The sequence below is a fragment of the Trichomycterus rosablanca genome, chromosome 6 (genome assembly GCF_030014385.1).
Source record: "Trichomycterus rosablanca isolate fTriRos1 chromosome 6, fTriRos1.hap1, whole genome shotgun sequence".
Taxonomy (NCBI): Eukaryota; Metazoa; Chordata; class Actinopteri; order Siluriformes; family Trichomycteridae; genus Trichomycterus; species Trichomycterus rosablanca.
This window is the reverse complement of record NC_085993.1, coordinates 21833031-21860289: the sequence shown is the minus strand read 5'-3', so window position 1 is coordinate 21860289 and position 27259 is coordinate 21833031. Positions and strand designations below refer to the sequence as shown.

Here is a 27259-nt window from a genome sequence, read left to right as displayed (position 1 = left end):
TGCAGCCAGCTGGTGATTCACACTACCTTATTCCTAAGTGTGCAGACCTTCACACACTTACCATCTTACACTCAGTCTACCATCCCAAAGGTTCACACCCACTCACACGCACCACATGTTCACCCACATGACTTCAGGCACATGCACGCTGACAGGGAACACCTGCATCAGCGATTCCTACCCACACGGCTCTTTGTGGAAAACCTCACCAAATGAGGAGAATCTCCATATTAAAGCTTTGTATTACACACCTCCCGTAAACAGACACTGTATCTCTGTGTATTGTTTGCTGCAGGGAGTGAAAAGCACATGTTTCCTCCAGTCCCACAATTCATAATGCAATATACATGCCAAAAAAAGAAATTTAAATAAATTGAAAGCCTCCTGCTGCTATGGTAATGCAAAGCAGATGTTTGGAAAATTAGTATGAATTATGAATTCACGGCACAATAAAAAAGACAGATTTTGATTAGCTGGTTGCAAAGGTGGCATAAGGCTCATGCCACTTGCTTTCAGAGTGCAGCTGGTTGAATGTTTAAATAAATTAAACATAACTAAATGTTTTTATATCAGCAAGGTCTCATTTTTCCAACAATATAAAACTAGAGATCAAGCAATCATTTGTTTAACTGATAACTGAATGTAATATCTCTTAATTTTTTATTTTCCTAATGAACAGAATCATCATTTTAACACATTTTTACACATGAACATGTTTTACTTAATTCTTGCAGTAAAATAAAGACACTTCATTTGACACCTTTAAATATTCAAAAATATTACTATTCTCGGGAACAAATCTGTACTTTCGACAGTGCCCTTGGAATATAATATATAATAAAAAAATATATGGGCGCCCAGGTGGCGCAGCAGGATATTCCGCTAACGCACCAGCGTCGAGATTCTGAACTCCTCGGTTCGAAACTCTGTGTTGCCACCGGTCGGCTGGGCGCCATCTAGCGGGCATAATTTGCAGTGCCTGCAGCAGACACGGTTCTGCTAGGGCGAGATGAACGGACTATGTGGGTGGGGTCTCCAAACGCTGTGTTAGGACCCTGATTAGCAGATAAAGAGGTGCCTGTGCAGAATGCATGGGGTGAAAAAGGGTTCCGCTAAGGGCTGCGCGTGGGTTGAAGGAGGCGTGAGCAGCAATATACCCACCTCGACTGCAATCAGGGATTCCCCAGTGGAAGACAAATTGACTACACTAAATTGGGAAAAAATGGGAGAAAATGCATAAAAAAGCATAAATATATAAAAAATATATATGTATATATGGGCGCTGTGATGGGGTGGGTCCAGTTTGCCGGATGCATAAACAAGTTAGACCAATACTGTGACTTAAAAGCCACAAACAAAACAGGCAATAGGAAAGTAAAAGAGGTGGCCAAAATAATGGAAACCAGTATCAAAATAAGGCACAAATCATCTACAGCCCAAAACAGAGATAGTGGACAGACCAAAATTAAAGTAAGAATGAAAATTGGTTGTGCCATGTGTCAGGTCTGTTTTACATCCTTGTATTACATTAATAAATGACAAATTAATTACACATTCCGATCACAAACAATAAAGCTGATTTGTGTCTATGGACAATGGAGTCTGACTTTAATACTGCACATGTGGATCTGTGTGTAACATGTGAAACCCACACAGACAGTGTCCAAGAGGAAATCCACACAGGTAATGTCCAGAAGAAAATTCACACAGACAGCGCCCAGGAAGAAACCAACACAGAAGGTATCCAGGAGTAACTTCACACAGACAGTATCCAGGAAAAAACCAACACAGACAGTGCCCAGAAGTAAACTCACACAGACAGTATCTAGAAGGAAACTCACACAGACAGTGCCCAGAAGTAAACTCACACGAACAGTGCCCAGAAGGAAACTGACACGGACAGTATCTAGAAGGAAACTCACACAGACAGTGCCCAGAAGTAAACTCACACGGACAGTATCTAGAAGGAAACTCACACGAACAGTGCCCAGAAGTAAACTCACACGGACAGTATCTAGAAGGAAACTCACACAGACAGTGCCCAGAAGTAAACTCACACGGACAGTATCTAGAAGGAAACTCACACAGACAGTGCCCAGAAGGAAACTCACACGAACAGTGCCCAGAAGGAAACTCACACGGACAGTATCTAGAAGGAAACTCACACGGACAGTATCTAGAAGGAAACTCACACAGACAGTGCCCAGAAGTAAACTCACACGGACAGTATCTAGAAGGAAACTCACACAGACAGTGCCCAGAAGTAAACTCACACGGACAGTATCTAGAAGGAAACTTACACAGACAGTGCCCAGAAGTAAACTCACACGGACAGTATCTAGAAGGAAACTTACACAGACAGTGCCCAGAAGTAAACTCACACGAACAGTGCCCAGAAGGAAACTCACACGGACAGTATCTAGAAGGAAACTCACACAGACAGTGCCCAGAAGTAAACTCACACGGACAGTATCTAGAAGGAAACTCACACAGACAGTGCCCAGAAGGAAACTCACACGAACAGTGCCCAGAAGGAAACTCACACGGACAGTATCTAGAAGGAAACTCACACGGACAGTATCTAGAAGGAAACTCACACAGACAGTGCCCAGAAGTAAACTCACACGGACAGTATCTAGAAGGAAACTCACACAGACAGTGCCCAGAAGTAAACTCACACGGACAGTATCTAGAAGGAAACTCACACAGACAGTGCCCAGAAGTAAACTCACACGGACAGTATCTAGAAGGAAACTTACACAGACAGTGCCCAGAAGTAAACTCACACGGACAGTATCTAGAAGGAAACTCACACGAACAGTGCCCAGAAGTAAACTCACACGGACAGTATCTAGAAGGAAACTCACACAGACAGTGCCCAGAAGGAAACTCACACGAACAGTGCCCAGAAGGAAACTCACACAGACAGTATCTAGAAGGAAACTCACACAGACAGTGCCCAGAAGTAAACTCACACGGACAGTATCTAGAAGGAAACTCACACAGACAGTGCCCAGAAGGAAACTCACACGAACAGTGCCCAGAAGGAAACTCACACAGACAGTGCCCAGAAGGAAACTCACACGGACAGTATCTAGAAGGAAACTCACACGGACAGTATCTAGAAGGAAACTCACACAGACAGTGCCCAGAAGGAAACTCACACGGACAGTATCTAGAAGGAAACTCACACAGACAGTGCCCAGAAGGAAACTCACACGAACAGTGCCCAGAAGGAAACTCACACAGACAGTGCCCAGAAGGAAACTCACACGGACAGTATCTAGAAGGAAACTCACACGGACAGTATCTAGAAGGAAACTCACACAGACAGTGCCCAGAAGGAAACTCACACGGACAGTATCTAGAAGGAAACTCACACAGACAGTGCCCAGAAGGAAACTCACACGAACAGTGCCCAGAAGGAAACTCACACGGACAGTATCTAGAAGGAAACTCACACAGACAGTGCCCAGAAGGAAACTCACACGAACAGTATCTAGAAGGAAACTCACACAGACAGTGCCCAGAAGGAAACTCACACAGACAGTGCCCAGAAGGAAACTCACACGGACAGTATATAGAAGGAAACTCACACAGACAGTGCCCAGAAGGAAACTCACACGGACAGTATCTAGAAGGAAACTCACACAGACAGTGCCCAGAAGGAAACTCACACATACAGTATCTAGGAGGAAACTCACACAGACAGTGCCCAGAAGGAAACTCACACATACAGTATCTAGGAGGAAACTCACACAGACAGTGCCCAGAAGGAAACTCACACGGACAGTATCTAGAAGGAAACTCACACAGACAGTGCCCAGAACGAAACTCACACAGACAGTATCTAGGAGGAAACTCACACAGACTGTGCCCAGAAGAAAACCCACACAGATAGTATTCAGTAGGAAATCCACACAGACAGTGTCCGCAAGGAAACCCACACAGTGTCTAGGAGGAAACTCACACAGAACAAAACTCACACAGACAGTACCCAGAAGAAAACCCACACAGAAAATGCCCAGGAAGAAACCCACACAGGAAGTGTCAAGGAGGAATCACACACACACAATGTCCAGGAGGAAACCCTTACAGACAGTGCCCAGGAGGAAACCCACACAGTGTCCAAGATGAAAACCACACAGACGGTGCCCAGAAGAAAACTCACACAGACAGTGCCCATAAGGAAACCCACGCATACAGTGCCCAGGAGAAAACCCACAAGGACAGTGCTCAGGAGGAAACCCACACATACAGTGCCTAAAAGGAAACCCACACAGATAGTGCCCAGAAGTAAACCAACACAGACAATGCCCAGGAGAAAATCCACACAGTGTCCAGAAAGAAACCCACACATATGTGTCCAGAAGGAAACCCACCCAGATAGTGCTCAGAAGGAAACCCATACAGACAGTACCCAGAAGGAAACCCACACAGACAGTGCCTAGAAGGAAACCCACACACACAGTGTCAAGAAGGAAACCCACACAAACAGTGCCCAGGAGGAAACCAACACAGACAGTATCCAGGAGGAGCTTCAAACAGACAGTATCCAGGAGTAACTTCACACAGATAGTATCCAAGAGAAAACCAACACAGACAGTGCCCAGAAGGAAATTCACATGGACAGTATCCAGAAGGAAACTCACACGAACAGTGCCCAGAAGGAAACTCACACAGACAGTGCCCAGAAGGAAACCCACACAGACAGTGCCCCGAAGGAAACTCACACGGACAGTGCCCAGAAGGAAACTCACACAGATAGTATTCAGGAGGAAATCCACACAGACACTGCCCAGGAGGAAACCCACACAGACAATGCCCAGAAAATAACCCACACAGATAGTGCCCAGGAGGAAACCCATACAGACACTGCCCAGGAGGAAACCCACACAGACAATGCCCACAAGGAAACCAACACAGACAGTATCCAGACAGGACAATCAAACCCACGTCCTCAGGATATAAGTTGATGTGCAGCACCCAATCTGTCATGCCAGCAGATTGACTGGCTCTACCTTGTACGTACCCAGATATCCACAATCCAGATTTCCAGAACCAATTATTATTATCCAAAGTTAATTGTACAAATAAACTTCAATTCATGTTATTTGTTTTGCCACAAATGTTCTCGTGGAGTCACCAAGAATCTGTTGATTGGCTTTTTCCATTCAGGCTGTGACCCACCTCATTAGATCACTTCCTTTTTTACTCTAATTAGCCAAACATACAAAAGCTAAAGAAACCTTAAACAGAACATAAAGTGGAAACAGAGAGTCTCTGAGTCCTAGCCAAATTTAAATAAATGCCCATTCAAACCATCACCGTCCGTCCTTTCATTAGTGTTCACAAACGTGATGCTGATTAAAGAAACTTTTTTAACCACTCAAAATGAAATCAGTTTGAATAGATGGTGTAATGGGCAACGCTATGTGGACCACTCGGATAAACTGAACTTTTTAAATTATACAAAGACTGACTCTAGCCAGTTGCACGATACACACTGTCACCCCTCAGTACCCTGTCTATCAATTAAAAGGGGCCCACACTAACTAGATAATATTTGGGTGGAATACCATTCTTAACACTGCCATGACACTTATCTGGTAATAATATAGCAGTGTCTGTAGTACTTGTAAGTGTAGCAGGTGTAGCAGTGTTGGGATTTTAAACATCTCAATGGCAATGATGGAAGGAAAGTGGTGTTCCACTAAAGTAGTGTCCACTGATAGGACTAGAGGAAGATTAGAAAAATCGCTAGCACACCAGCGCTGAGATTTTAAACACCCCTGTTCGGATCTCGGCTCTGCTACCGGCCGAGTGGGTGCCATCTAGCGGGCACAATTGGCAGTGCCTGCTGCAGACAGAATTGGCCACCGAGTCTGCTGGGTGGGAAAAGGCCTGAATAAGTGGGTGGGGTCTTCAAACGCTGTGCAAGGACCCTGGTTAGCAGACCAATGCGCCTGTGCAAAAGTGAATAAGCCTTATGTGCGAATCCAAAACACGGGCGAAAAAAGAAGGGGTTGAAGGACTGCACACACGCCGGAAGGGGCGTGGAGCAGGCAGATATACCCTCCTCGAATGCAATCGGGATCCCAAGCAGCGGAAAACTAATTGGCTATGATAAAATCAGGAAAAATGCATAAATAAATAGAACTAAAAAAAAAAGCTCTTAGCTCTGGTCTCTAACTACACACCTACAACACGTGTTAACAGGGCGTGTGTTCATAATACAGAGACCAGTAAAGAGTATTTAAAAATCCCAGCACTACCGCACCTGATGCTCATAACAGAACACAATTTACCATGTTATTACCATGTTTGTGTCACTGTAGTGCTAAGAATGGTCCTGCACCCAAACACCACATGGTCTCTGTGAAATGCTTCCTTTTAATTTGATTGAACAGGGTATGAGGGTTAAAAATGTACAGAGCAACAGATGGGTTACAGTCTGTAACTGTATACCCACAATCTGAATATGTATGGTAAGATTTGCTTATAATGTTCATACCAGATACGTGTACCTAATAGATTTTGATGAGTATAGATACACAATTCTAGCTCCTCTACCATAACCTCAGCAGCTGCTCGAGTCACTCAACTTCTCCTCTTCCGTACTTAATCTGCTTCGTCAGTTAACAAACCCAATAGGAAACACAGAGGTCAAACACCAGGCCATGAAGAAGTAATTGAATAATTGACCAGTGTGCAAGAAAGAGTCGATTTCCTTAACTTTTCGGTGGGGGGTTTGTGTTTTCCAAATGGGCATGAACCCTGCTCCACAAGACTGCATATCCCGATAATAGTATTAGCTTTGTCTGGGGGGGCTTTTGTTCCGTCAATACTGGTAGATCTGACCCCCAGCATGACCTGTGTGATGTCAGTAAAAAAGCCAGAGACAAGAAGGGGGCTGGGATCTGCACTCCCCTAAGCAGACTGGTGTCTAAACCCTACAAAATAGAATGCTCCCACTGTCTTGAGATACCAAAACACAGCCTAAAGCGTTTCTACTTCCTCTCCTAGGCCATTTTTCCCCTCACTGTGTGCCAGAGCTGGTGCCGACGCCAGTGCTCTTCAGTATGTATGCAAGACTTGTTTAGGAAAAAACCTATGTTTCTACAGAAAAGAGGGCCAAACCCTTATGTAAGCAGGGAAAAGATTAGTGGTTATGCTAAGGACTAGAATTAACAGGTAGTCGACAAATAACATAAAGAGCACTTGAAAAATGAGCTTGACTTTGTAGTCAATCAAAAATAATTACAAACACAGCAAAACATTATCATAGCTAAAAGTTATTAAAGCTTTATAATGAATTCAATCATGTACAAAAGTATTTAGACACCCCTATTATATACTGAGTTTAAGTGTTTCGGCCGCAACCACTGCTATAAAGGTGTTGTATAAAGATCTACTGCTATAAAGGTGTATAAAATTATGGTTTCTACATTATGTTACAGTTTTGTTTAGGCTTGTTCCTGTTCCAGCATGATTGTAGCTTCAACAGTCCACAAAATAATACCCCTAAAGTTTTGGAGGTTTATATATATAGCATATTTAATATCATTAAAACCACCTCCTTGTTTTTACACTGTCCATTTCATCAGCTTCACTTAACATATAGAAGCACTTTGTAGTTCTACAATTACTGACTGTAGTCCATCTGTTTCTCTGCATGCTTTGTTAGCCCCCTTTCATGCTGTTCTTCAATGGTCGGGACTCTCCCAGTACCACTACAGGGTAGGTATTATTTGGGTGGTGGATCATTCTCAGCACTGCAGTGATGTGTGTTGTGCTGGTATGAGTAGATCAGACACAGCAGCAATGATGGAGTTTTTAAACACATCACTGTCACTGCTGGACTGAGAATAGTCTACCAACCAAAAATATCCAGCCAACGGCGCCCCGTAGGTAGCGTCCTGTGACCACTGATGAAGGTCTAGAAGATGACCAACTCAAACAGCAGCAATAGATGAGCTATCGTCTCTGACTTTACATCTACAGGGTGAACCAACTAGGTAGGAGAGTCTAATAGAGTGGACAGTGAGTGGACACGGTATTAAAAAACTCCAGCAGCGCTGCTGTGTCTGATCCACTCATACCAGCACAACACACACTAACACACCACCACCATGTCAGTGTCACTGCAGTGCTAAGGAAATCGAGTTTGTCTTGCACACTGGTCAATTATTCAATTACTTCTTCACTATATATTTATTGTAAAATAATTTACATTCACCTTAACTGAGACAAATGAGATCTGCACAGCTTTAGAAGTTCGTCTGGGTTCTTTTGTGACCTCTTTGAAATTTAATTGATGCGTTCTTGGTGAAATTTTGGTAGGATGACCACTCCTGGGAAGGTTCTCCACCAATCCAAGTTTTATCCATTTTTAGATAATGGCGTTGACAATGGTTCAATGGACTCCCAGAGCCATAGCAATGGCTTTTCTTAACCTTTTCCAGCCTTGGTTTAACATCTGAACCTGTGATGGATTTTGAGACCTTCCAGCCTGGTTCTATTTAAGTGATGTTTAGATTCAACAGAGCTGGTAGCAATCATGCCAGGGTGTGACTAGTGACACTGAACCCAACTGTTAATTACATTTGGTTAACTGGTTAATTTAGTAGCTAATGGGGCAAATAATTCACATAGGGCCAGGAGGCACTGAACAGCATTTTTCTGCCATTAATAAAATGGACATTTTGGTTAAAAAGAAAAATATGTGGCTTGTTTATTAGTAATAGTAGTTAAGTAGTAATTCCCAATGTTTTACTAATAAACTTTATTGTTTGGGTTACCTTTCTCTAATGTTAAAAGTAGTTTGATGACAGTTGATGAAACATATACACCGACTAGGCATAACATTATGACCACTGACAGGTGAAGTGAATAACACTGATTATCTCTTTATCACGGCCCCTGTTAGTGGGTGGGATATATTAGGCAGCAAGTGAATATTTTATCCTCACAGTTGATGTGTTAGAAGCAGGAAAAATGGGCAAGCGTAAGGACTGAGCGAGTCTGACAAGGGCCAAGTTGTGATGGCTAGACGACTGGGTCAGAGCATCTCCAACACTGCACCTCTTGTGGGGTGTTCCCGGTCTGCAGTGGTCAGTATCTATCAAAAGTGGTCCAAGGAAGGAACAGTAGTAAACCAGCATCAGGGTCATGTGTGGCCAGGGCTCATTGATGCACGTGGGGAGAGAAGGCTGGCCCGTGTGATCCGATCCAACAGACGAGCTACTGTAGCTCAAATTGCTGAAGAAGTTAATGCTGGTTCTGATAGAAAGGTGTCAGAATACACAGTGCATGACATTTTGTTGCGTATGGGGCAGCACAAGGGGGACCAACACAATATTAGGAAGGTGGTCATAATGTTATGCGTCATTGGTGTACATGTGTGCAGGGGGCAAATACTTTTTTCACAGCACTGTAAAAATGCTGACTTCTTATTAGTTTCTTAAGTATATGAACAGGTTGTTTTGCAAAAGAGTAAAACACTGCTAGATAATGCAGCTATGCTGGATTCAGTACTGGCACTATGTTTTTGGGACTTCTCTATCTCTAACTCCAACAGATGGCAGCTAGAGGTAGCATCCAGGCTGTAACGATTTGAAAAAAAGATAATTGAATTAAGTTCATTCGGCGCACACAGAGGATTGTTTTACACTCCTCATCCAAGATGATGTGCCCTCGTTTTGACCTATTGTACCTCCATCAACCAAAGACCACAGAAATGGAGTACAACTCCACAATTGTGCTTAAGAGCTTGCTGTTGAATTGATTTTTGCTTCTCTGTATTACTGTTGAGTGTCTAGTGGGATGCAGCATTACCATCTGGATGGGGACAGCTTTTAAACCACATGACTGGGCATTAAGTATCAGTGGTAATTTCTGTCATGTTTTAGTCTTTTGAGAAAATGTACTATGCCTAATTTCATTGCGGTTTCATGTTTCACCACCACTTTATACTGATTAGGGTCATGGTGGCTCCGGTTTCCCTAAAATCACTGGATAAAATGCAGTATCACACACTGGACAGGATGCCAGTCCATTGAAGTGCCCTAGATAAACTATTGGGATAAGTACAGAAGCATGGGCTATGGAGTACTTGTGTGGAGTCATGAGTCAATTTTACGCAGAAACACTGCAAATTTCTCCACTGATCAGGCATAACATTATGGCCACCTTCCTAATATTACATTGGTCCCCCTTTTGCTGCCAAAACAGCCCTGAAACTGTGATGCACTGTGTATTCTGACACCTTTCTATCAGAACCAGCATTAACTTCTTCAGTAATTTGAGTTGGTTGACGTGTTAAACTCAAAACTATTGGTAGATGGTTTTAAGAAAACAGCCTTTCTAACCTAGAGGTCAACTTGAAGCTAGCAGCTGAAACATCATCCATGAAAGCATCAACTGATTGTTAGAGGCTCATTAAAAATACTGTGTGCACTAGTAGACAAATATTAATTGTTTGTTGTTGGAATAGTCCCAATAAATTAATTTTTAAACATTATTTTCTTGGTGAGACCATTAAAGGGTTAAGTTGGTCATCTTCCCTTGTAATTTTGATTCAAGATAATGAACAAATATTTTTTTGCAGTAAATTTTCAACCTGTCAGCATCACTGTTACAATAATAATAAAAATAATAGTAATAATAACCATTAAGCTCTCACAAGGAATTCAACAAAACTGTGAATTTATAGTACACCTTAATAGAATTTTTCTTTTTTACCCTCACTACATTCAAAACAAGAAAATGAAACATCATAAATCAGTACTCAGACACCTTAGGCCATTAATGTATACTAAAATACCAGAACTGTTTCAGAAACAACCAACCTGGCTGGTTGCTACTCATGAAACAAAGCGGTAAGGCCGCTGCTTTAGGACCTCAGGCTGATTTCTAATCTTCTTGCACGGTGCGGAAAGCTTTCATCCGAGCTTGCAGTTGGCAGGAGGCTAAAGGCTGCCAGCGTGGGAAGCCCAGAGTGACCCCTGACCCACGCTAGTTTTGGCTGTGCCTAAGCGCAGCAGTTTAAGACAGGTGCCAGAAAAGGAGGAGATGAAAATGGAATCTGGGGCAAAAAGAATCTCAGGCAGCCTTTTTCAGCTCACAGATGGCATCTGTTTCTCTATTTTCTACACTTCTCTTGCTCCTAATGAGTGATCGTTTAGCACTCATAAGCATAAATCATGAGGTGGGAAGTTAAGGTAACAGTGTGGGAGGAAACCTGTAAATATATCCAAACACGTGCACTCCAGACACACCTGAATCGGTACCCTTCGGTTTCTTAAATGTATCAATTTGGTTATATGTTATCAGATTCCATCCTATTTTAAAGAAGAAAAAACTAAAAAAACGGTCCACATATTGTCCACAAGGTCTATGGTACAGAAACACTGGCATTAAAAACCTTTATAAAAAATAAAGCTTGTAGGATAAAAATATGTTAATTTTATTTATTTCAATTCAGGCTTGCGATTGGTCCGATTCACCCGGACTCATTGAGCGCAATGTAGTAATACACTCTGGACAGGAAGTCAATCCATCACTGGGCCTCAGCTATTCAACCCAAACATAGCCAATCATGTCTGTGTGTAGACGCCCAACCAGCCAATGGCACCACTAGGGATTCGAATTCTGGATCCCAGTGAGAGTGGTATTAGTGCTATTTTTGTTTTTTTGCTGTTGTTTTTTTTTGCCAGACAGCATCTGCTTTTGGCTGCATATGGAAACCATTTACTCTTGACATTATTAAAATTAAGGCTGCATTTACATGATGTGTTTTGTGCTTTGTTTACCACAATGCTGGGTGCATATTGCTGCCTAACGTGGTGTTTTTTTGTCAAAAGATAAACCAAGAATAAGCTGGACTGACAACGTGGACTGCACCATCAGTCCACAAATCAGTCTACAGGCAACACAAGATAAGGGCATTGTAAAAAACGGACCCATCTGTGCAGCCAACCATTGCAAAGAGATGACAGTGTTGTCATTTATTGTCCCACCTGTATTCAGTAATCATGCAGAAAACAGAAAGAAGTAATACACTACAGCCAGGTTGCCACTGTTGGGCCCCTAAGCAAGGCCTTTCACCGTTGATTGCTTGTATTGTATCGGTCACAATTGTAATTTGCTCTGTATAAAAATGTTGGCCATAAACGCCATTTCTTATCAGCGCTGGCACTGGCACAGCACTGCTGCTGGGGACAATTAGCCTAAAGGTTAAGGTACTGAGTGACAAGAAGGTTGCTGGGTCAAGCCACACATCTTTCTTTTTTGATAAAAATGCAATAAATGTAAATGATATTGATCCAATATAGACACCCATGCTGAAACTTGGGCTGAGGCTCTGTAAGCAATTTATGTAAACATGCGAATGATCAACATCATGTTACTTGATGGTCTAGTCTACACTAACAGGTAATGTAATTAATATTAAATTGTTATTATATCAATATTAATATTATTTTTTTATTTTATTGTTTTGCCCCTGGAATCAATGGGCACCAGGGTGTGTCTTTTGATTGAGAAATGTGGGGTAACAAATGAGATACAATAAGTAATTGTATACCCACAAAACTTATCTACATGGTAGGTGTGGCTTATATAAAAATTCATTTAGTTTGTGTCAGATAGGTGTACCTAATAAGACGGCTGGGTAATTGTATATGTTTAATTTAGAACAGTTTAGTTTAATCATGATATATAAAAATTGCTATATTAATCCTAACTGGAACTGCTAACAGGTGCAATAACATAAAGGAAATTATATGATTTTAACTTTACAGCAACAGTGTAGGGAAGGGCCTTTCCTGTTCTAGCATTACTGTGCCCCTGTGAACAAAGAAACGTCTATAAAAAGATGAAGATATTCACAGCTGAAAAGAACACATAGAGGTCATTCTGTTATCATTTGCTTTTAAAATGGAATGTACAACAAGCTTATGATCAGGTTTTCAAATACTTTTGACCATAAAGTGTAACTTTACATTGGATACATGATGCAGCACATTGTGTGTAGAAGACAGTAGCAGGTAAGAAACCATTTGGAATTTCACCCACCCAGTATCAGTGGGATGGGGTGTCCGAAGCCCTGCAATGATTTGGTGGCCAAAGCCCTGCAATGATTTGGCCAAAGGAACAGAGCCTGCCATAACCCTGACAGGGAGATAGTGGTTGATAAAAATAAAATTAAATATTAAATAAAATAAAACAAACCAACAAATCAAGTTAATCTATTTTGTAATGCAACAGGACAATGGTTTATACAATCATTACAATTACAACAAAATAATTTGACGCTCGGATGATGCTGCGGTCTATTAGGTGAATTAACCACAAATGAGGGTTTAAATCTCAGCGGTCCTATCAGCTGATTGGGCATCTTTGCAGAAATTATTGACTATATCTAAGTGAGTGGATGAAGCCCTGTGATGATTCTTGCCTTGCACCCAAAGTTCCCGGTGGAAGTGTGTCTAAGTAGAAGGTTAGCTCAGTGGTAGAGTACTGCACTAGAATCCAAAGGCTGTTGGTTCAAACCCCACCAGAGCCAAGTTACAACTGCTGGGCCCTTGAGCATGGTTCTTAATGCTCAAATTGTATTCAGTCTGTAAATAAACTGTATATTGTAAATAAAGAGAAAACAAATGCAGTTAGCCCCAAAAAAACTGCCACCAGATTTACCAATCTACACTAAAACACCCTGAAAACATGTTCAAGGTGTGTTTCTGCTTAGTGTTTCCAGGAACCCACATGACCCTGACTATATCATAGATCATAATCAGATTTTAATGGCTAGTATGTAAAAAAAAAAGACATGAGAATGTCCTAGGTATGTGCTGGAAACACACAAGTGAAGGAGTATCTAGCCGCAACCCAAAAAAATTTGGGGTCTAAGAGGCCATTAAATCTGTTACCTGTTTGACTGTGAAATCAGGCCAGATTTCAACACCACTAAAACATGCATGGTTTATTAATTATTAAAAGCTGTCAGTTGTGGCAAATCGAGAAACAAAATTAGCTAATGAGATGGTAATTGCAGCAATATTGAATAATAACCTTCTCTGATTGAAAATATGGCTCGGTTTTGCAGGGCTATGCTGAAAGGAAAATGGTTCAATTACAAGACCATTAATATTGCAACAGCCTCAGTGTGAGAATTACGGAGGGAGAATGTGTCATAGGCAAAGAATGAAGGGTGGGATTTGGTGGCGGTATAAAGGCAAGAATACTTTGTTTTACTAGTGCTTTTTATGTGGTCTTGTTAACTGGCCTTAAACATGGGAATCCCATTTTCTATTTTAAAAGCCATTCCAATGCTTTACTCACTCATGCTTGTTTGATGAGCACCTAGTGAGTCTAACAGTTGATTAGTAGAACAGGAAATAGCAAAGTTGACATGTGACCAGCCCATTTAACACAGTGTACTTCATATTTCCCGTCTTTGAAATGGTTAAGCATTATTTTAGCCAACAAGAGCTTCTACTAGAGTGATTTTACTTCCAATAGAGTGCATAATGGTAAAGCATGATCAATCAGTCCAGATGGTCTCCACTCTAAAGTCTAATAACGATGTCCATTACGACTCATCACGCTTAGCAAATTACATTTGTGATCTTATGCCCCCTGTTTGCTACATGGTATGACGCATTTTGTAATCTGTGATCCCACAATAATTAATTGATTCCATAGCCAAGTGACCCGTACTGCACCTAAGTACCCATGATAATCATGGTTGTTTGTTTGTTTTTTCATTTATTAGGATTTTAACAACATGTTTTAGACACTTTGGGTACATTTATGACAGAAACGGTAGTTACTCATTACACAAGATTCATCAGTTCAATGTCAAACACAGTCATGGACAATTTTGTATCTCCAATTCACCTCACCTGCATGTCTGTGGACTGTGGGTAGTGCAAACTCCACACAGAAAGGACCCGGACCGCCCCACCTGGGTATCGACCTCAGGACCTTCTTGCTGTGAGGCGACAGAGCTACCCACCGAGCCACCATGCAGCCCATAATAATGGTTGTCCCTCTTGAACATGGACCAAGCATACAAAAGTGGGTCACATGGGTGGAGTAAGAAAGTGCAGATTGTTAACTGGCCAGACAGAATTGCCACTGGAGTGAGACATTATAAGCACCATATTTACAACGCATCTGCAATTGATTTTGTTTAGGAGGTGTCATGAAAGGCTTTAAAACAAGCTTAAACAAGACCTGCAAAACATTGAACACCACAACAACCACTGGAGGCATATAAAAAATCATGTGCAGTTATTATGGCATATTTGCTGACATCTGTGCCATCACAGCCTGATCTAAAATAAAGTGTGAGATTGTTTCTTATACAGTGAGACAGCGCCTTGAGTGAGATCTGATTGAAATTTGACCCAGTTTGTCGCTGACTTTTTTAAAGCGCCGCCAGTGATAAAAATTGCTTATGTGACAAATACAGAAGCAAAGCACAGACATGGCAGAGAGAACTAATACACTGTTGTTTAACACTGTGTATAGTTTTTAAGCTTGTTGCTCACGTGAAAGGTATAAATGCCACAATACACTGATCACGCTTAACATTAAAACCACCTCCTTGTTTCTACACTCACTGTTCATTTTATCAGCTCCACTTACCATATAGAAGCACTTTGTAGTTCTACAATTACTGACTGTAGTCCATCTGTTTCTCTACATACCTTTGAGTGGATCAGACACAGCAGCACTGCTGGAGCTTTTAAATACAATGTTCACTCACTGTCCACTCTATTAGACACTCCTACCTAGTTGGTCCACCTTGTAGATGTAAAGTCAGAGACGATCGCTCATCTGTTGCTGCTGATTGAGTTGGTCATTTTCTAGACCTTCATCAGTGGTCATAGGATGTGGCCCACGGGGCGCTGCTGGCTGGATATATTTTTGGTTGGTGGACTATTCTCAATCCAGCAGTGACATTAAGGTGTTTAAAAACTCCATCAGCACTGCTATGTCTGATCCACTCATACCAGCACAACACACACTAACACACCACCACCATGTCAGTGTCACTGTAGTGCTGAGAATGATCCACCACCTAAATAATACCTACTCTGTAGTGGTCCTGGGAGAGTCCTGACCATTGAAGAACAGCATGAAAGGGGGCTAACAAAGCATGCAGAGAAACAGATGGACTACAGTCAGTAATTGTAGAACTACAAAGTGCATCTATATGGTAAGTGGAGCTGATAAAATGGACAGTGAGTGTAGAAACAAGGAGGTGGTTTTAATGTTATGGCTGATTGGTGTATGCTCCCAGTCTTACAGTGAACAAAGTGCAAAACTCATGTAAAAGTTGCCAAATTAGGATACAGAATTTAGTGGAAATGACTGAATAAAAGTTTACTGTGCACTTTTCAAGCACTTCTGATCTGTGACTTTTCTTATATAAAAGCATATGATATATATAAGGGTTCTATATTTATATAAAAGGCTCTAGTTATTTTTCAAATGTTTGGTTTGTAGATACTTTGAAGAGTAATAACAAAAAAACTGAATGACTTTCACTTAAATAACTTGACGCTCCTCTACGTTATACCCTCCAGTCCAATGCTTCAAGTGACCAAAACAGAGAGATGAGCAGAGAAAAGTGGGCGATTGGCAACGAGTCAAGGTCCTGTGTGGTTTTAAACTGAAACAGGTCTGTCGAAAGTGTGTTAAAAATAGACTGAGGAGTGTAGAGAACTGCTGTAGAGAAGTTAAAGTAGATTAGAAACACCAGAGGGAAGAAGCAATGTGAGAATAGATGATGAAGATGCACTGTAGATGAACTCTTGCTGGAGTGGGCGGTAGAGACGAACAATGAGGAAGAAATTGAATAAATGTGTACATTAGAGTAGGCTTTATGGAGAGATGATTCGAAAGATGGAGTGGGTGATAAGATTTAACCAGGAAAGTGTGAGAGATGATAAAGTTGATGGATTCACCCTGAGTCACAATAAATGAACCTCAGAGTTCCTGACCTCAGCTTCATTCTGACAGGATGACGAATGACCTCATGACCACAGTGAAGCCCAGTGACAGGCGACAAAGATCAACGAGTCCTTTGACTATTCCAAAAAATGCAATTCAAAGCTCAATCAAAGCAACGCTTCTTCCAAATGCTCCTCTTAGCTTATTGATTGGGATTTTCCAGGGCAAGGGTCAAGCTTTCAAATATATGCAGTCAGGATTACAATTCTGAGTCTTCATAATAAAAAGTAAGACCCGTTCCAGGTTTTTTTGAGTGTATTTATTTTACATTCAGCAAAGAGATGCAAACTTGATTGTTTTTGAAGCTCCACCACTCCGACAGAGAAGAGATGAAGACTAACACTCACCGCTCTGGCACATGCAGTTGGTGGCTGTTTCATTTCACCTGCCAGTGGTGGCCCCTTACAGAGAGCCATACTGCATTTTTTTTCTCCCGCTTTAGCGCATCCAATTTCTACCCATCAATCATCCTCTCACTAAAGCTGGTCCCTGCTCCTGATTGGGGAGGACGAGGCTGCTCCACGCCCCCTCCGACACGTGCACAACAATCGAACATCTTATCACCAAGTGCAGTGCGGTACAGGGCCACACCCTCCACCGCACTCCTTCCCCATTTCCGTGCAGGCGCCACCAACCAGCCAGCAAAGGTCGTAATCGCACTAGTCTGATAGAGAGTCCCCATTTGGCTTAGTCCCGCCCCTTATCTGAACAACAGGCCAATCGTTGTTCATGTAGCAACTCAGCCTTAGCCGGCAAGGCAGAACCGAGATTCACTACAATGTATTCGAGATCTCAGCTCTGGTGAACAGCGTGTGTTTTACCGCTGCGTCACCTGAGCGGTTCCATACTGCATATTAAGTGTCACGCTACGCCTTCTGTGAATCATGCACAGAACCTCCCTCCATCAGGCATGATTAACTGTGCCTGTTAGACGCACGACCAGGTTGATAGCATTGCAGATAACACCAGAGCCCGAGTTCTCAGTGATGATGGTTCTGAAAACTTGGGTGGAGTTGTCGTTGTATGTATTTCATTTCTTCTTCTTCTTCTTTTTTACTTTTATTATTTGTCTTTTTTATATGCTAAGTATGGACTTCACTGTATATTTTAGCTACTTGCCTGCAAGGCAAATCAGTATGGCAGACAGTGTTTACAAAATGATCCAAAATAGTGCCAATGAGTCATCAAAACAAATTAGGTCTAATCGTAAAAAGGCACAGATCTGAAGAAAGATAAAAAAGCATCTCAAAGACACTACACATACAGTATGAAACTACAGACACACTGCCTAAATCAGCCCTGAAAAAAAGACATTTTGCTAAATTATTTAAAACGTGTTAAAGATTCAGCAAACATTGATCAATAAATACAGCAGATTTGAAACAAATATGTTAGGAAGGGTGTTCAGATGGTACAGCAGTAAATTACACTAGCCCTCTACTACTGGGATTCAGGGTTCAAACCCCTAGTAGTGCTATTGGACGGTCATGTGTTGACATATAGACATGATTACCTATGTCTGGGGAGGGGAGGGGGTTGATTTCAAGGAAACAAGACCAAAATAAAAAATGGAAAATGAAATTAAACATTAGGAAGATTCGTAAAGCAAATGCTACAAGAAGAAACTTCAAAAGACGTTGAGATGCTGACAAATATGCTTAAAGTGCTATGTGTATGTATCACATTCAGAAAAGTCAGTTTAATATGCCACAGTGAACCTTTTAATGACCTGAAGGGCACTTCACAAGGGATATTGTGTTATTTATATAGTGTTTGTTTGTTTATTAAGATTTTAACATCATGTTACTCATTACACAAGTTTCATCAGTTCACAAGTTTATATCAAACACAGTCATGGACAATTTTGTATCTCCAATTCACCTCACTCGCATGTCTTTGGACTGTGGGAGGAAACCGGAGCACCCGGAGGAAACCCATGCAGACATGGGGAGAACATGCAAACTCCACACAGAAAGGACCTGGACCGTCCCACCTGGGGATCGAACCTAGGACCTTCTTGCTGTGAGGCGACAGTGCTACCCACTTGCCACCGTGCCGCCTTATTTATATAGTGAATTAATTGTAAATGTTAGAAGCAGTGACCGAAGATAATGTTCATGATGTAACCATATTCAACAGGCAACACCAATCCACTATAAAATATAGTGGTGGTAGAATTATATTGTGTGAATGCTTTTCAACAGCATGTAGTCTATAATTCTATAATTCAGTCTATAATCTAATAATCAAGAATAATGATTAAAGGACTGGAGCACAGTATAATGAGATCTTGAATAATAAACCAAAAAAAGGTTATTATTCAATGTCTATATGTACCAAGCTCCAACAGAACAAGCCACAATTCATCTATTAGAAATGTGTAGAGAATTTGACTGCCTGAGTTTTACAAATCAAAGTTTCTTGTGTAACTGATACAAATCCAGGATTGTGACAATTCATTTCTAGGAAACACAGGTTGATGGATAAATTATTTTCCATGGCACCATACCACATTTGACTTGCCATTTAAAATGCTTATGTTTGGCCGCTCAGGTGGTGCAGCGGTAAAAACACACGCTGGAACCAGAGCTGGGATCTCGAAGACATAGTATCAAATCTCAGCTCTGCCTGCCGGCTAAGGCTGAGCGGCCACATGAACAACAATCGGCCTGTTGTTCAGATATGGGCGGGACTAAGCCGGATGGGGTCTCTCCCATAACTGCTACAATTACGACTTCTGCTGGCTGATTGATGGCGCCTGCACAGAGATGAGAAAAGAGTGCTCTCAGGGTGTGTCTCTCCGTACACAACGCTGAGCTGCACTGCACTCGTCAAAGTGTAGGTGATAAGATGCATACGGAATGCTGCTCACATGTCGGAGGGGGCGTGGGTTAGCTTCATTCTCCTCAAACAGAGCAGGGATTGGCATTGGTGGAGAGGAAGCATGACGCAATCGGGCGATTGGACGCGCCAAAAGGGAGAAAAAGGGGAGAAAATGCATAAACTATATATATATATATATATACGTATATGTACTACTGCCTGGTAAGCTCAACCAAGCATTTAACAAAAAATTTACAAATCAAAGTTCCGAGTGTAACTGATACAAATCCAGAGTTGTGACAATTCACTTCCAGGAAACAAAGGTTGATGGATAAATTATTTTCCAACACACCATACCACATTTGACTTGCCATTTAAATGCTTATGTTTTTTTTTTTAGTCATTTAAAATCGCAACTGTGGTTTGCCTTTGTACTTCAGAGACAGATCAGGAAATACAAGTGCAAAGCCTTAGTTTAGGTTACAAAAGAGTACTATTCAAGCCAACAAAGAAAAAAAAGTTCCATTGTGAACAAGGGAAAATAAAATATCTGTCACACAAAGTCACACATGAAGGAAGAGAATAATGAAAGACATTGTTAAATTACAGCAGTTACAAATTGCTGAGCTGTCAAGCTAAAAAGTCAAACAGGCCAGCAGTAAATAACTGAGATGAAACACAGCTTAATTTCAAAATATAAAAAGGTGTGTCATGGACATAACAGGTACTGTCATAAGAGCAAAGGACTTGCCCATGTGTGTGAACACAAAAGGAGAAATTGTTTTATCTGTAATGGTTTTCTCTCTGTTTGAAGTCTGTGAATCATAGCATGGTCAGAACAATATCAGGCTGTGATCCAGTCTGAGCGGCGGGAAACGGGTGTGTAGCTGAAATCAATTTCATGGCAGAAGCCGGTGGCTTATTTTCTGGGAACCGACGCAGCTACATTCATGGAGAACATCTGACGGATGTTGGCAATCTCACAGAATGCAACCCAGCCACAGCTGGATGAAAAAAACAAAAAAAGATGAATGAAGATTGCATCCCAGATCCAGTTGATTTCCTGAGTACGATTTGAAACTAATCAATTTTTCTGCACAGAGTAAAAAAAAAATCACTTCTTGTCAAAGTACAGTAGTTCAAAGTGCTGATTATATACAGTATATACACACACTGATCAGCCATAACATTAAAACCACCTCCCTAATTCTACAATCAATGTCCATTTTATCAGCTCCACTTACCATATAGAAACACTTTGTAGTTCTACAATTACTGACTGTAGTCCATCTGTTTCTCTGCAAGCTTTGTTAGCCCCCTTTCACGCTGTTCTTTAATGGTCAGGACCCCCACAGGACCACCACAGAGCAGGTATTATTTAGGTGGTGGATCATTCTCAGCACTGCATTGACACTGACATGGTGGTGGTGTGTTAGTGTGTGTTGTGCTGGTATGAGTGGATCAGACACAGCAGCGCTGCTGGAGTTTTTAAACACCTCACTGTCACTGCTGGACTGAGAAAAGTTCACCAACCAAAAATATCCAGCCAACAGCGCACCGTGGGCAGCATCCTCTGACCACTGATGAAGGTCTAGAAGATGACCAACTCAAACAGCAGCAATAGATGAGCGATCATCTCTGACTTTACATCTACAAGGTGGACCAACTAGATAAGAGGGTCTAATAGAGTGGACAGTGAGTGGACACGCCTTTAATGATAACTATTATGACAGGGACTAGACCACATGGGTTATTAACGCTACAATACGATGCAATGCAGTTCCATTGTAAGTGTTGCCTGTTTTTCTTTTAAACCCTTTAGCTGTCTGTATCCACAAGTAACAACCTGTTGCTATGATTACAAAGTGCTGTCGTTTGGTATTTCCTGCTCCAATTAGGAAAGCTATCTGGACAGAATCTCTATGACAAAATGTTTAAACGTTTGGGGAATTATAGCAAACTTATTCTGTTCTTGTCCCTTTTTCCAGTGCTTATATAAACCAGTTTCACCTTTCTTTTTATCGTTCCCTTTACGACTCACTGATCTGAGGAAGTCCAGCATCACAGGAAGCTTTCTGTCAACTGTCGCCGGGGCCAGCAAACTGTAGTAATAACTCTTCAAAACCGCTCAGTTGATCGAGTTCATGAACTTTTCAATCTCAAACATGTTTATTCCCACCAAGAAACAAATGCTGGATGTGTAAACAGTTGCTAAACATGCATCAGTGAAGTAGAGATTCCAGCTTCTGATATTCCAGCAGATATAAATCCTCCAATATGTTCCAAGACGAATAAAAGACAGACTGTCAAACATCATCATTTAATATGAGAACTGTTTCTACTTCCAGCCCCCTCACCCCTCCTACCTCTGTACCGCTAAGACCCGAAACACTTGTTCCAGTACTCTAATCCCCCACCTGATGCTATTTAAAACAAGCTTGTGCATACCACATAAAAGCAAAGTCAGTACTCACAGGATATCGCTTCATTCTCTGACTTTCCCTTGTCACTCCAGATAAAATCTTGCTCTGCCACACAGTACAACCGATCAGAATTAGAACGTACAGCCGGGTGAGAGGAACTGAGGAACTGCTCTAGAGGAAGCTGCTAATTCCATATGGGAGGCAGAGGCGAGACATATGCTGGCAAAGCCTCTCGCTTGGCAAAAGAACTCATTAAGTGAGTGACAATCGCGGTGCACAGAGGACTGGCTAAAACAGAGCAAAGGAGCAAGAGTGAGAGCGAGTGTGAAAGTGAGAGTGAGTGAGAGAGCAAGAGAGAGAGAGAGGCACCATTGAGGAATGTTGAATAGGACCTTTTTCTGCCATGGGTGAAAAAATTTACTCCACTGTCGTGTTATCTACATAAGTTCTAAATTAAGATCACATTCTGATTGTTTACATCACTTGAGAAAATTTGACAAATTCTGTTAACCGATAACCAACCAACTTTAACCAGGATAGCTTGGTTAATTAAAAAATAATAATAAAATGCCCCTCAGGCGGCCACATGAACAACGATTGGCCTGTTTTTCATATAGGGGTGGGGTATTAAGCCGGATAGGGACTCCTCGTAACTGATGCACTATGACCTCCGCTGGCTGATTGATGGCACCTGTACAGAGGTTGGGAAAGGGTGCGGATCAGGGTGTGTCACCCGTACACAAGGCTGATTCGCATATATGCACTCGCCTAGTGTGGGTGATAAGATGCATACGGCTGCAGCCCACTTGTCGGAGGGGGCTTGGGTTAGCTTCAATCTCCTCAAATCGAAGTGGGGGTCAGCATTAGTGGTGAGGAAGCATGATGCAATCGGGCAGTTGGACGCGCTAAAAAGTTGGGAGAAAAAGCCTAAACAAAATATATTTAAAAAAATAATAATAACTAACAGCAGAACATAACCAATGTGGTAGTGATGCTGAGCTGTAATATGAGCAAAAAACATAAGCAAAGGTAGTCTAACATTTCAGAATGAGCGGTTTAATGCAAAAAGTTTGAACGTCCCTGGTCAAAATCCATAATTTTCAAAGTGAAAGTAAGTTAACAAGTAAACCCAAGCAGACACGGGGAGAACATGCAAACTGATGCACCACCCAAATAATACCTGCTCTGTGGTGGTCCTGTCGGGGTCCTGACCATTGAAGAACAGGGTGAAAGCAGGTTAAAAAAGTATGTAGAGAAACAGAGGGACTACAGTCAGTAATTGTAGAACTACAAAGTGCTTCTATATGGTAAGTGGAGCTGATAAAATGGACAGTGAGTGTAGAAACAAGGAGGTGGTTTTAATGTTATGGCTGATCAGTGTAAGTAAGTGTGTAGTGGCCTGCAATGCAGTGCATGTTAATGTAAATAAATGATTTACAACATTTGTTATTTTAAAATGTGCAACCTTGACCAGAACTGTTCATTAAAATGAATTTTAAAATGTAATTACATTTATTTAAATTCTCTTTCATATATGCATTCTTTTCCTATACAATGACTTCTCACTTTTCATTAAATAGGGGTTTCTCTAAAATGTGTAAATATACTAAAAACAAGTAAATACAATTAAAATCAGAAATTGTTTTAGGTAGTTCTACTGTAAATGAATTTTTAATAGCGTGTTGTTTTAAGTATAGGGATTATTTCAGGTGTGTGACCTTAGATTAGTTAAGATCAGTGTTGGCTGTACAGCTCATTAAAAAAAATAACAGGCAGAACCTAAAAACAAAATCAGATTTGAGTGTCTGAACAATATTAAGCAGATAATTGAGTACAAGTGAGCTTTTAAACATTGTAATGCACTTCTAAATGGTCTAATCTGTTCAAAATTGGCTCATAAAAAACATAGATCAGCTTCTCAAGGATGCTATAAACACCTGGAAGCGGTTCGACTAATTGCCACCAGTTGGGTAAGAACATGAGCAAGAGCATGACCGGCAACCACATGCCCATGCGACATTCAAATTTGACTCACATCAGAGTGATTGATGGGCTAGTAACAAGCCCTCACTTGCGTAGAAAAAAACCTCCCAGCCCTCTGCAGCGACACGAGGGAGTGGGGGATGAGGGAGAAGAAGCTGGATGATATACGATGTGGAGTGAGGTGTACGACTGGCGGTTTAACAGAGGGAATAAAAGAAATTGGAAATGGGGGAAGGGTAGAGGGTCATGCCTGAGTCATGTGGATGTAAGTTGTTAGAGAACAGAATCGGCCTTAAAGCACCAAAATCATGTCCTTCAAGAAAGGCAGGTATTAAATAAATCTGGAAAAAGCCAAAACCTATCATTTATTTTATATGGAGAATGCACAGAACTAGATTTGGGATTTTAAAAAAGAATTAGACTTGGCTATGCACAGAATTTGTTGACATGGGGAGGAAAATGACCACATTGTTGCACTAGTTTGATATTTTGGGCGCAGTTAGTCATGCAGACAATTTTAAATTTAGCATGGGGTGACAGTTTCTAAAATGTGAACATGTCTGCATAGAATGTTAGATAATTTGATGCTAGCAGTTCATACAATGACTGTGTTTGCATGCACTTATAATCATATTAAGATCAGGTTCTGAAAGTAGTCTGATTATTTACATTTACTGCATTTAGCAGACGTCTTTATCCAAAGCGACTTACATTACAGTATACAGTCTGTGCAATTGAGGGTTAAGGGCCTTGCTCAGGGGCCCAACAGTAGCAACCTGGCAGTGGTGGGGTTTGAACCAGTGACCTTCTGATTACTAGTCCAGTACCTTAACCACTAGGCTATGACCTCCTATGGATTACTGGAATGGTCATCTAGACAGAATACTTTGATGATTTTAGTCTAAGTACGAGTAATTGGTCGTGTCTGAGAGACTGAGAGAGAGCTTATAGTTCGGATTTAGCGCCATCTGAATTCCACCTTTTTGGACGCTTAAAGAAGCTTTAACGGGAAGAAGATTTTCATGTGATGATAATGTGAAAGCAGTGGTGCATCAGTGGTTACGCGCTCAACAAAAAATCCAAAAGTTTTTTGCTGATGGCATTAAAAAGTTGGTACGACGCTGGGAAAAATGCATCGGAAGGTGACTAGAAATTTTTGAAAAACCCTCGTACATCCAAACAAACACAACTGCCAATCTTGAACTGATGAATCATGTGTAACCAGTAACTACCTGTCCTGTCATGAATATGGGTGTCTAAAACATGGCATTAAAATCCTAATAAAAAAAATAAATAAACAAACACAACTGCCCGTGTTTGAAGGAGGGACGGGTCTTTTTCCACTGCTGCTGGGATATTTAATCTTCAGGACTGGTCCGGGGCACCTGTACAAGTATGGAGGCAATTCACATGGACCTTAGTATGACTCTCCATATGTAATACAGCTCTATGTGGGAACCCAACACTGGCAAGTCATTTTTCTTTTTTTATTTATTAGAATTTTATTTATTAGGATTTACACGTCATGTTTTACACACTTTGGTTACATTCATGACAGGACATGTTGTTATTCGTTACACAAGATTCATCAGTTCAAGTTCAATGTCAAACACAGTCATGGACAATTTTGTATTTCCAATTCACCTCACCTGCATGTTATTGGACTATGGGAGGAAACCGGAGCTCCCAGAGAAAACCCACACAGAAAGGACCCGGACCGAACCCAGGACCTTGTTGCTGTGAGGCGACAGTGCTATCCACTGAGCCACGTGCCGCCCTGACAGGTGATGAGAAGCAGCTATAGACTGGACATGTGTCAGAGGTGTGGTGATCTGGCACTCCTGGATCAGATTGGAGGTTGTGCACGAGGCAGAGGATTCACGATTGGGAACTGAAAATGACTAAACTAAAGAGACTAAAGACTAAAGAGATAGAAGTCCAAAAAGGGTCATATTACACTGATAACATTAATAAAATCTCAACATTTACACAACAGAGGGATGTTGGAGTGGCCTCATTATAAATTAATAAATAATTTGAAATAATTATGTTCCTACCAAACAGCCAAACAATTCACAACATAATAGGATATCACAATTATAAAGCTGGCTTTAATTAAACAATGTGGTGTTTATCAGTACATCATCATTGTCATTAAAACAGATAAGATAAATAGTTTTTATTCTAAACCTGCTATAAGCAGATCTAAATCACAGGTGGCACAGTAATAAAATATGCTTAAAGTGCATTTAAACCTAATAATCCATATAATGTTCTAATAAATTTTGCAGTTATATGATTATGTTAATGTACATGCAGACACCACATTGCAGCCCATCCCCCTTATATGCATGTGGGTAGGAAACGATAGCAGAAATGGAGGCTGAATTCTCACTTTAATAATCACGTATTAGTGCTGAAGTAGAAGCTATATATTTATTAGTTGGAGGATCATTAAGCTTACAAGCACCAGCAACATTCAAAAAGTATTTAGACCCCTTTGACTTATTGTGGAATTTATTGTGTTGTAAACTTGATTTTAAATAGAATTCAATTGTTATTTTTACCCAACAATCTACATTTAACTACACATAATGGCAAAGTAAAAACATGTTTTTCAAAAGTTATTTAAAATGTTATATCTTTAATTTCTTTCTTTTTTTAATTTCAGGCGGCACAGTGGCTCGGTGGGTAGCACTGTCATCGCACAGCAATAAGGTCCTGGGTTCGATCCCCAGGTGGAGCAGTCCGGGTCCTTTCTGTGTAGAGTTTTTATGTTCTCCCGGTGTCTGTGTGGGTTTCCTCCGGGTGCTCCGGTTTCCTCCCACAGTCCAAAGACATGCATGTGAGGTGAATTGGAGATACTAAATTGTATGAATCTTGTGTAACCAGTAACTACCTGTCCTGTCATGAATGTAACCAGAGTGTATAAAACACGATGTTAAAATCCTAATAAATAAAATAATTGTTTTAAATTTTAATTTATTTTTTAATTTCTGTTTAGA

General features: G+C 41.1%; 1 protein-coding gene across 1 annotated transcript in view; it reads right to left on the bottom strand.

Moving 5' to 3' along the window:
• The window catches only part of chl1b (cell adhesion molecule L1-like b), a 191748-nt gene that overhangs the window by 95950 nt on the left and 68539 nt on the right, over positions 1-27259 (bottom strand). The window lies entirely within an intron of this gene.